Source organism: Narcine bancroftii, chromosome 5, assembly GCF_036971445.1.
Source record: "Narcine bancroftii isolate sNarBan1 chromosome 5, sNarBan1.hap1, whole genome shotgun sequence".
Taxonomy (NCBI): Eukaryota; Metazoa; Chordata; class Chondrichthyes; order Torpediniformes; family Narcinidae; genus Narcine; species Narcine bancroftii.
Genome location: NC_091473.1, coordinates 63,422,664 through 63,435,583, shown reverse-complemented (window position 1 = coordinate 63,435,583; position 12,920 = coordinate 63,422,664). Strand labels below are relative to the sequence as shown.

General features: G+C 43.7%; 1 protein-coding gene across 3 annotated transcripts in view; it reads right to left on the bottom strand.

The window, feature by feature from the left end:
- The window catches only part of kiaa1614 (KIAA1614 ortholog), a 170,323-nt gene that overhangs the window by 119,813 nt on the left and 37,590 nt on the right, over positions 1–12,920 (bottom strand). For all 3 annotated transcript variants that reach the window (XM_069937605.1, XM_069937602.1, XM_069937603.1), the window contains exon 5: positions 9,276–9,501. The gene's annotated coding sequence lies outside the window, so the exon portion shown is untranslated. The remainder of the gene's footprint in view (positions 1–9,275; positions 9,502–12,920) is intronic.

Below are 12,920 nucleotides of genomic sequence, written 5' to 3'. Positions count from 1 at the left end.
AGGAAGAGAGTCCTGGTTCAGGATGTGAACGCCAGATAGCTACGTACAGCCCGCTTGGGTTGATGTTATCTGAGTGGGGCACAGGAAAGACCCGTGGGAAAGACAAACTGACAATGGTCAGGTATTGTTGTAGTCCTGGTTCAGGATGTGAACACCAGATAGCTACGTACAGCCCGCTTGGGTTGATGTTATCTGAGTGGGGCACAGGAAAGACCCGTGGGAAAGACAAACTGACAATGGTCAGGTATTGTTGTATTGAATGGGTTAAATACCCGGTTAAAGGGAGCTCCGTGTACTGGCCAAAATTCGGATCCAAGGATGAATGGATGTGTCAAGCTTTGAACCTATGGCTCTATCAAAACCAGAAAGACAATGTTGAGAGCAGGGAATATGCAGCCTGCTGGCTCAAGGGACCCATTGAACAACTGGTTTTGAATGAGAAAGAATTCAGGGATAAGAGAGAGGAGGAACCTTTTGTCCCTGAATCACAGGGTTGGGATGTGTTACATTCCCTCCCTCCACCTTATGTTCCTCCTATGCCAGCTCCTATCTTTCCTTCCCCTCCTATGACCTACCCTTCTGCACCTTCCCCACCTCCCCCACCACTAGAGAAGAGAGAAGAGAGCAGGAGTGGTATGATAACTTGCTCACAAAGCACTTGATTACCACCTCTGTTGACAGGAGAGAGAGGTAACTTTAATTCAGAACAGCGTGAGACTCTTCAGGAAGAAAGGGCAGAACCCTTTGATTCATTTCCCAGGGAGCAGGAACCCAGACCTAATAAGCCAGAAACCAATTGGATGAGACCACTGCGGGAAGTTCCCATGGGAGAGGGTCTCGGTTTCGTAAATGTGCCCCTGTCCAGTACTGAAGTGCGTAACTTTAAGAAAGAACTGACCTCCCTGATAGAAGATCCCCAGGGATGTGCCGAACAGTTAAGACCAATTTTTGGGACCAAATATATATACAATATGGGGGTCTCGACATAGAATCCCCAGCAGGGGAACAATTGGTACTAACAGGTTTTGTTACCAACTCAGCCCCAGACATTAGGAGAAAATTACAAAAGACAGAAAATTGGCATGAGCAGGGAATAACCCAGCTTCTACAGATCACACAAAAAGCATTTGTCCAGACATCTGAGGATAAGCAGAAAGCAAAGGCTAACATTTTGATGCAAGCAGTTAAAGGAATAGTAGATGAGTAACATGGAAAAGGCAGGGACTGTGTGCCAGCTCCTGAATGTTGGGAGAAGCGTCGGGAGTGGGAGAGTAGAGACCAGAGATAATTTCATAAATCACGACTTCCCACTTCAGTCACTGACCAATATTGATTAAAATTCATGCTAAAAATTAAATGTCATAAATGATCGTTTTTCAATACTGTAGAATTAGTGAATTTAACTACCAGTTAATTCCAATTTATGAAATAAATTGTATTCAAATGTGATTTTGCACAGGGAGTACCTGAGAGTTGTGATGTTATAACATTTGCAGGGAGAAATGTTTGCGCAAATAGGGTGAGTTCTACACGTCTTATTTTAAGTGTATGTAAGATAAAGAAAGGATCTGATGTGTAAAGTGGCTGGATCAGCCAGTTGAAGGGGGAGTGTGCATGTCCCTTTAAGTGCACTGTGGCACTTGAAATTGAGGCTTCAGGCTCTTGTCTTGCAGTTAGAGGTATTTCTTCTACACATTCAGCAGTCAAGGTCCGTGAGTTTAAAGATCACCCACCTCTGGAGAATAAAGATACCTCTGGGGATTCCTATGGGGATTCCTATAAGTTTAATCATTCATTTCTCTGGTGCATTTTCCTCCGGAGTGAAATTAATGCCTCAGCACAATTTCTCTGTATTGCCGCTGTTATTTAATTCATGATAACTTTCCCCCATTCATCAGGTTTATATTTAAATCCGGTAGTGCGGAAGTTACATTGTAAATGATCACGGAGGTAAACCCTGCGCGAGTGGATTCAGCTTAATGGAGAAATAAACCTGCGAACTGGTCTATGGTGGTGTGTGAGTACTGCAATAGGTGGAATATGATTTAAATTGGTGGCATCGTTCAGAACAATTGGGCGCATAGGAATAATAGCATTAATTACTCACAGATCTTGTACCTGATACTATTCACTACGTCCCGGCTTCAGGACTGGGAAATTGGCATGGTACAGAGAAATTGGCATGGCACCAATATTTCTTGATTCACTAATGACTCCACAAGCTCCAGGATTCATGCAGCAAAACTTTAAGTGCAATATTATAGAAACTAGCCGGTACTTAAATGATTGTGTGTGCAATCAACATTGGAAAAATATGAAAGGTAATACAGGTGCTCCCCTACTTATGATTTTACGATGACACAATAGCATGACTGTCATTTACTTTCATATAATGTGTTAAAGGTCATCACAAGCATCATTGATTTCCTCGTTGGTTAATCACATTTTCGGAAAGCTTACAGGGACTGTTGGGAGAGAGCAAGGTAGTGGGATCCGTATGGGGACTGATACAGCGCTGTCGTTAGAGAGTGGGGCAGCGGGATCAGTATGAGGACTGATACAGTGCTGTCAATGTTAGACAAGGTACGTCTCCAATTAAGATTTTTTTCAACTTATGCTGGGTCTGCTGGAACGCAACCCTATCGTAAATTGAGGAGCACCTGTGATGTTCTTCTATCTAAAGCCAGCTTTAGATAAACTCTTATCATTCTGACAAATCCAGGTCTAAGTCTAATTTTCCTCCAGCCTTTGAGCAAGCACTTCCACTGCTGCATCTTACTGATCACCTCCTCACCAATGAATCAGAAGACCATGGTGTATGGCACTCACTGCACAAGCAGTCTGAAAATGTGTACAAGCCTGTTCAACTTCATTTTACAAAATCAACAATCGGTTCCAGGCTCCCCAATGCTCTCTGTGGAGAGAAAATTGCCAGATTTTTACCCTTTTAATGCCCTTGGTTATGTTTGCCTCTTCTCAAAGATTACATGGCTGCACAGAGGAGCAAGGCTGAAAGTGCCTTGAAGTAATCTGTTGGCTGCACTTGTGACCTTTAGTCAGAAAATGCATGGGCTCTTGTCTCACTTTGGGTAGTGCAGCGGTTAGTTCAACTATATTACAGTGGCACTGATGAGTACATGGATGTGAGGGGGTTGGAGGGTTATGGGCAGGGAGTAGGTAGGTGGAACTAGTTGGAGTTTCATGTAAATCGGTGCGGACTAGAAGGGCCAATATGGCCTGTTTCCGTACTGTTATTGCTATATGGTTATTATATGGAATATGGTTGTGAGCTGTGGCACAAGGCATTTTACTTAAGGCAGAACTAAAGGTTGAATATGTTTCAAGTTCTCTTGCAGAGGCTCTTGTGCTACAATGTCTGTTATGTACTCTAACAAATTGGAGGGTTGTGCCCCATACAGACAAGCAGCTCCAACTGCATTTTAATAAGGTCTAACATATTCAAAACCCATGCAAATATGGTTTGTGTTTCATTTTACAATTTTTACACTAACACAAAGGAAAGTCAGATTGTTATTCATTTTATTAAAATCTAGTGATTGGTTATATGTAAAAGCATGGCAAGAGGATCAACTAAAACCTGCCTGGGATGGTCCCTGCTGTGTACTTTTAATTACAGACACCGCAGTAAGAACAAGAGAGAAAGGCTGGACCCACATTCAAAGAATTAAACCAGCTTCTGAACCACAACATCACGACACACAGATTCAACCCTCAACCTGGCGTGCAGTTCCTCATCCTTCAGACCTGAAACTTACACTGTGCCGTGACAAAGTGCCGTAATGTTACATTTATTGTTGTATTTTTTTAACTGTTTATACATTTATTGTTGTATTTTTAATTGTTTATTCATTTATTGGGGTATTGTTTGTTAACTCTTTATGTCACTTCATTACTCGCTATGTTTTAAGTCCTCCTGGAATAGGGGCAGCAGAGGTTACAATTGTGCTCCTTTAGAATGTAGACAGGGCATAGATTTAATGTATAGTCATAGTGGGATATGGGTTAACAAGGGATTCCAATACGGACCAGGGGAACTGAACAGCTTTAGTGGAGTACATCTAATTTGTATCTTAGCCTACACAGGTATTAAAGACAGGAGTTTTAAAGCGATAGCACAAAGGACATGGTGGGACAAAGACAGACAGAATGGTAGTCAGGATTGTACATGTCGCAGAGAGAGAGAGTTAATACATATGCTAATGTACACAGACAGGCTGCAACTCACAAGTTCAATGATACCCATGCTAATGTTAGCAGACAAGCTGCATCTTCTTTCTTTTCTTCTCTTTGGCTTGGCTTCGCGGACGAAGATTTATGGAGGGGGTAAAAAGTCCACGTCAGCTGCAGGCTCGTTTGTGGCTGACCAGTCCGATGCGGGACAGGCAGACACGATTGCAGCGGTTGCAAGGGAAAATTGGTTGGTTGGGGTTGGGTGTTGGGTTTTTCCTCCTTTGCCTTTTGTCAGTGAGGTGGGCTCTGCGGTCTTCTTCAAAGGAGGCTGCTGCCCGCCAAACTGTGAGGCGCCAAGATGCACGGTTTGAGGCGTTATCAGCCCACTGGCGGTGGTCAATGTGGCAGGCACCAAGAGATTTCTTTAGGCAGTCCTTGTACCTTTTCTTTGGTGCACCTCTGTCACGGTGGCCAGTGGAGAGCTCGCCATATAATACGATCTTGGGAAGGCGATGGTCCTCCATTCTGGAGACGTGACCCATCCAGCGCAGCTGGATCTTCAGCAGCGTGGACTCGATGCTGTCGACCTCTGCCATCTCGAGTACCTTGACGTTAGGGGTGTGAGCGCTCCAATGGATGTTGAGGATGGAGCGGAGACAACGCTGGTGGAAGCGTTCTAGGAGCCGTAGGTGGTGCCGGTAGAGGACCCATGATTCGGAGCCGAACAGGAGTGTGGGTATGACAACGGCTCTGTATACGCTTATCTTTGTGAGGTTTTTCAGTTGGTTGTTTTTCCAGACTCTTTTGTGTAGTCTTCCAAAGGCGCTATTTGCCTTGGCGAGTCTGTTGTCTATCTCATTGTCGATCCTTGCATCTGATGAAATGGTGCAGCCGAGATAGGTAAACTGGTTGACCGTTTTGAGTTTTGTGTGCCCGATGGAGATGTGGGGGGGCTGGTAGTCATGGTGGGGAGCTGGCTGATGGAGGACCTCAGTTTTCTTCAGGCTGACTTCCAGGCCAAACATTTTGGCAGTTTCCGCAAAGCAGGACGTCAAGCGCTGAAGAGCTGGCTCTGAATGGGCAACTAAAGCGGCATCATCTGCAAAGAGTAGTTCACGGACAAGTTTCTCTTGTGTCTTGGTGTGAGCTTGCAGGCGCCTCAGATTGAAGAGACTGCCATCCGTGCGGTACCGGATGTAAACAGCGTCTTCATTGTTGGGGTCTTTCATGGCTTGGTTCAGCATCATGCTGAAGAAGATTGAAAAGAGGGTTGGTGCGAGAACACAGCCTTGCTTCACGCAACACACAGTTAAATCACAAGAAACAATCCCCCCCCAGCTTGGTCTCTTTTCATCACCCCGTGAAGGGGAGCACCATTTACCAACAACGTGAGCTGCTTGGCACTTTAATATCAGGCTCCAGACAGCCTTCGGAGATCGGTGGCCCTAGGGTTCGGGGCTGAAGAGGACATCAGATACTAGCCACAATTCAACGGAACCGCCTGACTACTGCTACTCGTTCGCTGCTGAAGGCAGCGTTTCTCACAGACTTCGTCAGGACAATGCTTACAAAAGTCGGGTGGTTAAAAGACACTGCTTCAATGTTTCAACGTGAATCTGCCCATGTTCAGACGTGGCAACTTCGGACTGATGTGGGATGGACTAGACTCTTTACTGAGAACTGGAGCCTGATACTCGCAACCCTAATAAGCAGCTGGACTCGCTACTCTGACCTTCATGGTGCTCCCCTACCTAAAGACTTTACACAGAGATTACAATTCGGTTATTGACCAGCTGGGTAAAACAACACCTTACACTTGAAAGATCAGTATTACTGATCTAAAAGAAAAGTGAGGATTGTGAGAGATGGGAAAATTGATCTCAAATTATGAACATGGAAGAAACTAAAGTTCATCAGTTAATGGCTGTAACCAGTACAAACAGGATAAGCTTGGGGGTTAGGATGCAGGAAAGCAGAGTCAGCACGATTAACATAAGAATCTTCTAGTCTTTGTGACAAGACCATAAGACTAAGAAAAGGAATGGTAAGGTACAATAGAATGTAGGAAGTTGAGGTAGTCTGGATCAGATAAAGGTCTCCTAGCCCTGGACAGAAGTACCAAGTCCTACATTCTTCTTTCTTTGGCTTGGCTTCGCGGACGAAGATTTATGGAGGGGGTAAAAAGTCCACGTCAGCTGCAGGCTCGTTTGTGGCTGACCAGTCCGATGCGGGACAGGCAGACACGATTGCAGCGGTTGCAAGGGAAAATTGGTTGGTTGGGGTTGGGTGTTGGGTTTTTCCTCCTTTGCCTTTTGTCAGTGAGGTGGGCTCTGCGGTCTTCTTCAAAGGAGGCTGCTGCCCGCCAAACTGTGAGGCGCCAAGATGCACGGTTTGAGGCGTTATCAGCCCACTGGCGGTGGTCAATGTGGCAGGCACCAAGAGATTTCTTTAGGCAGTCCTTGTACCTTTTCTTTGGTGCACCTCTGTCACGGTGGCCAGTGGAGAGCTCGCCATATAATACGATCTTGGGAAGGCGATGGTCCTCCATTCTGGAGACGTGACCCATCCAGCGCAGCTGGATCTTCAGCAGCGTGGACTCGATGCTGTTGACCTACATATCTAATTAGCTTACCATACACAGATTTATACATATGAAATTAGCCAACCCTAGATAGAATGAGTCAACTCCGCATACCAAGAGATTGTAGCCCCGAGAATCAGGAAGGTGTGAATAAGGACAATGACATGATGGGACACCCACAGGATACCCCCTGGTCCTCCAAGTGTACTGAAACTGCACGTAGGCAGGAAGGATTGCCTATGCCAAACCCATCCAGGGGGCAGAAGAATGTAAGGGGGAGGGCACTCTGATACTGAAATTGACTGTATAAAAGTTGGGTGAGCCCCAGTATGTGTGTGTATTCCCAGGGTAAGGGGAAGCACCCAACTTTGCATTGTTGTAGTAATAAATGTTCTTTGTTCTCAATTTTTGTCTCGAGCAATTTCTTTAAAGGTACTTTAATTTCTAACAACCTGGTTCAGTCCCAGACAATTACCAAGAAGAGTGAGATGTTCAAGTCCAAGCCTTACCTAGCTCTTATTTGAATGAGTTCTCTGACCTGCTGCCCAGTGGATAGCTGCCACTTCTTTACAGAGAACAGTGCAATGTGTGAAAATCAAGACATCTGAAATAAAAACAGGAGATGCTGGAAACACTCAGCAAGTCAGACAGCATTGTGGATAGAGGAGCAGTTAACATTTCTGCTCATAAACCTGCCTTTCTGGGTGTGGTTGTTTGTGTTTTCCCTCATTTCATAGGTTTCGTGTTTCTTTGGTCAGATTTTCTCTCTCTCCAAGCACCCTCATCAACCTAATTGCCTTGTTGACAGCATATCCTCATGTTATCCCATCCCCCCCTCCCACTTTTTGTCCTATTCACTTCTCTCTGCAATTGAAAACCAACTTCTTTTTCTCTCTTGCCCAGTTCTAACAAAGGAATTGTCTGACCCATTGAATATTCCCAGCATTATCTGTTTTGTTTGTCAGCATGTAACCTCACTTTTAAGCTTAAAACAGTGGCCTAAATATTCCTTATCACATTTAATTAAAACAAACCATTTATTTGCACATTATCTATTTCCATCATCATGTTATAATCTCAATCAAATTACTCTGATGTCCATCCTTCTTAATTAAGTACAGACCTTGGTAAAGAGAATTGTCTGATCATTTTCCTTTGCACCTTTCCAAAGCTTCAGTTTCAACCAATATATGAGGGTAAAACTGGCACAGTATCCCAATTGTTGTCCAAGACTAAAATAATGTGCTAACCACAGAAGGTACAGGCTATATGATTCTCAGTCTCAGAGGGAGGAGGTGTCAGCCATATTTCTCCTGTGGCTCAGAGGAAGGAGATGTGCATCATATGAATCTCAGTCTTGGAGGGAGGAGATCTCAGCTATATTGCTCCTGCGACTCAAAGGGAGGAGATGTGGGTCATATGACTCTCAGTCTCAAAGGGAGGAGATGTGGGTCATATGACTCTCAGTCTCAAAGGGAGGAGATGTGGGCCATGTTACTGCTCTGCTCAGAGGGAGATGCAAGTCATATGACTGAGTGAGGCCATTCACAGCCCATTAAGCCTTTCTCAAATTTCTATTCTAAAGAATTAACTGCTGCCCTTTTCCTTTAACTTGTGTGATATTTTCCTTTGCAAATATATATTAATTTTTCCTTTTAAAAGTTAGTATTGAATCTGGCTTTTAGGCATTGCTTCTTACCTACATCATAATAGTTTGTGTTGAACAATCTTCTTCTGGTTCCTGACTCTCCTGTCAATGGGACTTTTTTAAAGTGTACTATCCTTTCCACTTTTTCTGCTTTCCGATCTAACAATCCTTGCTTTCTTTAGTCATGCAATTAAGCTGTAATTTCTGTATTTTCCCTTTCTTTGGAGAAGAAGGCTTACTTTTTCTGCAACATATATCATAATTTCAGATGCCTAACAGCCAATTACATCTGTTGGACATAATAGTTTCAATACGGGTGTGAGGAAATAGAACAGCCAAAATGAACATATTAAAATAACACAAACAATCAAGTTACTTTTATGTTGGTTGTGGGATAAATATCACTTTCAAAGAACAGTTCCTTTGAAAGATCTCACATGGCAGTGAATTATTTCCTGGATTATGTGCTCAAGTTTGGGCAAAGAACTTGAACACCCAGTTTGCTGGGTGCACTCCTCAGCCTTCCAACTCAAAAGTAAATGGAAAATGTGTTTTCAACCAATCCACAGCTGGCGTCTGATGCCTTGTAACAGATACCCTCTAATTACAGGCTGCATCTACCCTTCTCATCCTACCTGTAAGGGCATTCGAGATGAATCTAGACAACCTTTTAGGTCAGGGCTGTGAAGATTAGCCATGAACCTCAGCTGATATGTCTATTTTCTTTATCCCTTCTTTCTGATTAGCCCAGAATTAATATGCCCTTTGCTGATTTACCATGCATCTATCCTGAGACTTCCCTCTCCACAAAGTGACCAATTTAGTCAGGGAAATGTTTTGGAAACTTTAACTCACAGAGAGAGCTGATTGTCATCTGAAGGTTTGCTGGCTAGTTGTTGAATGGGCCTGCCTCTGCAGTTTGCTGTCCTAGTCCCTGACCACAGTGGTTCACAATGGCTGACTCCTGGTTGAGTAGGTTTAGGCAAACCACTGTCTCCATCCTGGACCAAGGGCGAGATGGGTGTCAGTGCCTCACAAGTGATGTTTTGGGGCTGTGTCTTCACTGCTGCATGCTGACTTTCTGTGAAAAAGGGGAGAATGTGTCAATTTGTTCAGACATAAAAGCATACAACAGCCCAAGAAAATAGGAGCAGGAGCAAACCATTGTCCCTTCCAGTCTTCCCCAACATTCTGTATGATCAGAGCTGAACTTACCCAGACCTCATCGCTTCTATGCTAGTTCCCCATAGCCCTCAATACCGTGATCTTTCAGCAAAGTTATTTATCTGCACTTCAAATAATTCCAATGATCTGTCCTCTGCATCTCTTTGAGGTGAAGAATTCCAAAGAAATTTCAATATTCATAAGTTTTAAACTATAACATCAGCAAATAAAATTTTTCAAACTATGTCTGAATAACACCCAATTCTGAAGATAAATAACATGTCTATGCTTCTAACTTGCATTCTTTTTGAACATAATCTTACATTGGGGTTCTCATTAATCATATACAGTGCCCTCCATAATGTTTGGGATAAAGACACTTTTTTCCTTTATTTGCCCTTGTGCTCCACAGTTTTAAATTTGTGATCAAACAATTCACATGTGATTAAAATGAACATTCCACATTTTATTCAAGGTTATTTGTATACATTTTGGTTTGACCATGTAGAAATTACAGCACTTTTTATGCATTGTTCCCCCATTTCAGGGCATCATAATGTTTGCAACATAGCAATGGTATGTACAGGGATAGCTTGTATAACACGGTTAATATGTTCCAAACAAGTTCAGTGTTATAAAAAAATCACACCATTATTACAATGTACTTTAATGTAAGAAGTTCCAATCCCATAAATATTTATTTTTTTACCTAGAACTCTTATGCAAATATGTGCATAAAATATTTAAAAGGGATATTTAAAATGAAAAATGACAAAGATTTTTATTAGCAATAAGTGAACATTGTTTATTTAAGAAAATATTTGTCTAATGTACAGTAGTTTGTACTTCTTTAGTTCCAGCTGCCCCACAACACTCATTGTGTGTGATCTGTCGGGTGAGGAGGGGGTGGGGGTGAAGGACGTTTAGGGGCTGCAGAGATACAGACCCAGGTGATCATTGGATGCCTGCCTTTGGCTCGGGATGGTGACTGCCTGCCTGGGACAGTGACTGCCCATTCAAGATGGTTACTGTCCATCCAGGACGGTGACTGCCCGGGATGGTGACTGCCCGGGATGGTGACTGCTCACCTAGGACAGTGACTGCCCAGTCAGGTCAGTGACTGTCCACTCAGGTCAGTGACTGTCCACCTGGGACTGTGGCCACCTAGAACAGTGACTGTCCACCCAGGACAATGACCACCCACCCGAAATGGGAACTGTCCACCCGGGTCAGGGACCGCCTGCTCAGCACAGGGACCACCGAGTTATATCAAAACCCACGCTATTTAAAATCGTGTTATACAAGGTATGCCTGTATATTAAAGTAGTCATGATTAGCACTTTGTTGCATATCCCTCACATGCAATGACTACTTGAAGTCTGTGTTTCATAGACATCACTCTGGTGATGTCCATCCAGACCTCTACTGCAGCCATCTTCAACTCCTGCTTGTTTTGGGGGCTTGTCTCTTAAGTTTTCTCTTCAGCATATAGAAGGCATGCTCAATTGGATTTCGATCAGGTGACAGACTTGGCCATTCAAAAATGTTTCAACTTTTAGCTTTGAAAAACTGATTTGTTATTTGGGATCATTGTCTTGCTTTAAGGTGAAGCACCATCCAATGAGTTTGGAGGCATTTGCTCAAACTTGAGCAGATAAGAGGTTTCTGTACACTTCAGAATATATTTTGCTACTGCCATCAGCAGTTACATCATCAATGAAGATAAGTGCACCAGTACCTGTGGCAGTCATATATGCCCAGGCCATAACACCCCCAACATCATGTTCCATAGATGAGGTGGTATGCTTTGGATCTTGGGCAAATCCTTTACACTTCCACACCTTGCTCTTGCCATCACTCTGATGCAGGTTAATATAGGTCTCATCTGTCCACAAGATGTATTTCCAGAATTCTGCAGGCTCTTTTAAGTACTTCTTGGCAAACTGTAATCCAGCCATCATGGTTTCTCTGGCTAACTGGTGGTTTGCTTCTTTCAGTATAGCCTCTGTATTACTGTTCATGAAGTATTCTGTGGACAACACATCCACACCTGCCTCCTGAAGAGTGTTTCAGATCTGTTGGACAGGCTTTTGGGGATTTTTATTCATTATGATGAGAATTCTTGTCATCAGTAGTGGAGGTCTTCCTTGGCCTCCCAGTCCCTTTGTATTATTAAGCTCACCAGTACATTTTTTCTTCTTAATGATATTCCAACAGTTGACTTTGGTAATTCTAATGTTTGGCCAATGTCTCTTCTGTTTTAATCTTGTTTCTCAGTGTCATTATGGCTTCTTTGACTTTCAATGGGGCACAACTCTAGTCCTCATGTTGAAAAATGGAAACTACAGACTTAGAAGCAAACCTAGCTCTCTTATACTTGCACCAATGAAGCAATTAAACATACCAGAGTAATCACAAACACCTGTAAAGCCAAATGTCCCAAACACTTCAGTGTCCTGTACTGGGGGGGGAGAATGCATAAAAAGTGCTGATAAGAGGAGGGGACAGAGGGCTGAGAAAGATACCCTCTGATAGGAGAAGAAAGGGAAGGGGGTGGGGAGCTAGAGGAAGGGAGATAGAGGGATGAGGGAAAGAGAGAGAGATGGAGGGAGGCATGCTTAAAAGAAATTGGAGGTCGATGTTGATGCCATCTGTTTGGAGACTGCTGAGATGGAACATAAGATATTGTTCCTCCAATTTGTGGGTGGCCTCATCCTGGCAGTACATGAGGCTATGGACAGATATGTTGGTGTGGCAATGGGGAGTGGGATTGGTGGATCCTGCTCTGTTTGACATCTTCCTGTTGTCTCTCCCTCATTTTCTCCAGGACCTGCCAGTCCCAAGTCCACCCTTCCCAATGTGTCCATCATCCTTTACCAGTCCTCCAATCCCCTAATGGCTCCCTGTCCTACTTATCCCACTCTTTCTGCATTACACTGGCTGTTTCACCTGCACTCTCAGGCTTGATGATGGTTCCCTCTCACTAATACTGCTTGGATTGTTTGTTGCTCCAGATCTATTCAATGCTTGTGACCTGACTGCTTGTAATGATATGGATTGTATATAGTCATTGGCCGGTAAAGGCACAGTCTGGCCCACCCCCTGATGACACTCTCCCCTGACCTTCTCCCCTGTGGCCTAGGCCATAAAGGTCGAGCCACCTCTCCCTTCCCTGCACTTCCCTACTTGGATCTGGGCCAGCTCAAGTCTTATGTACAATAAAGTCTATCGTTCCTCTCAGTCTTTGGCCTTGTGATTATTGGGACAACTGGTAGTGCCCAACAATTTATTGTACATAAAATTTTAATGTCTCTGGTAATGGAGAAGTTGCTGTGC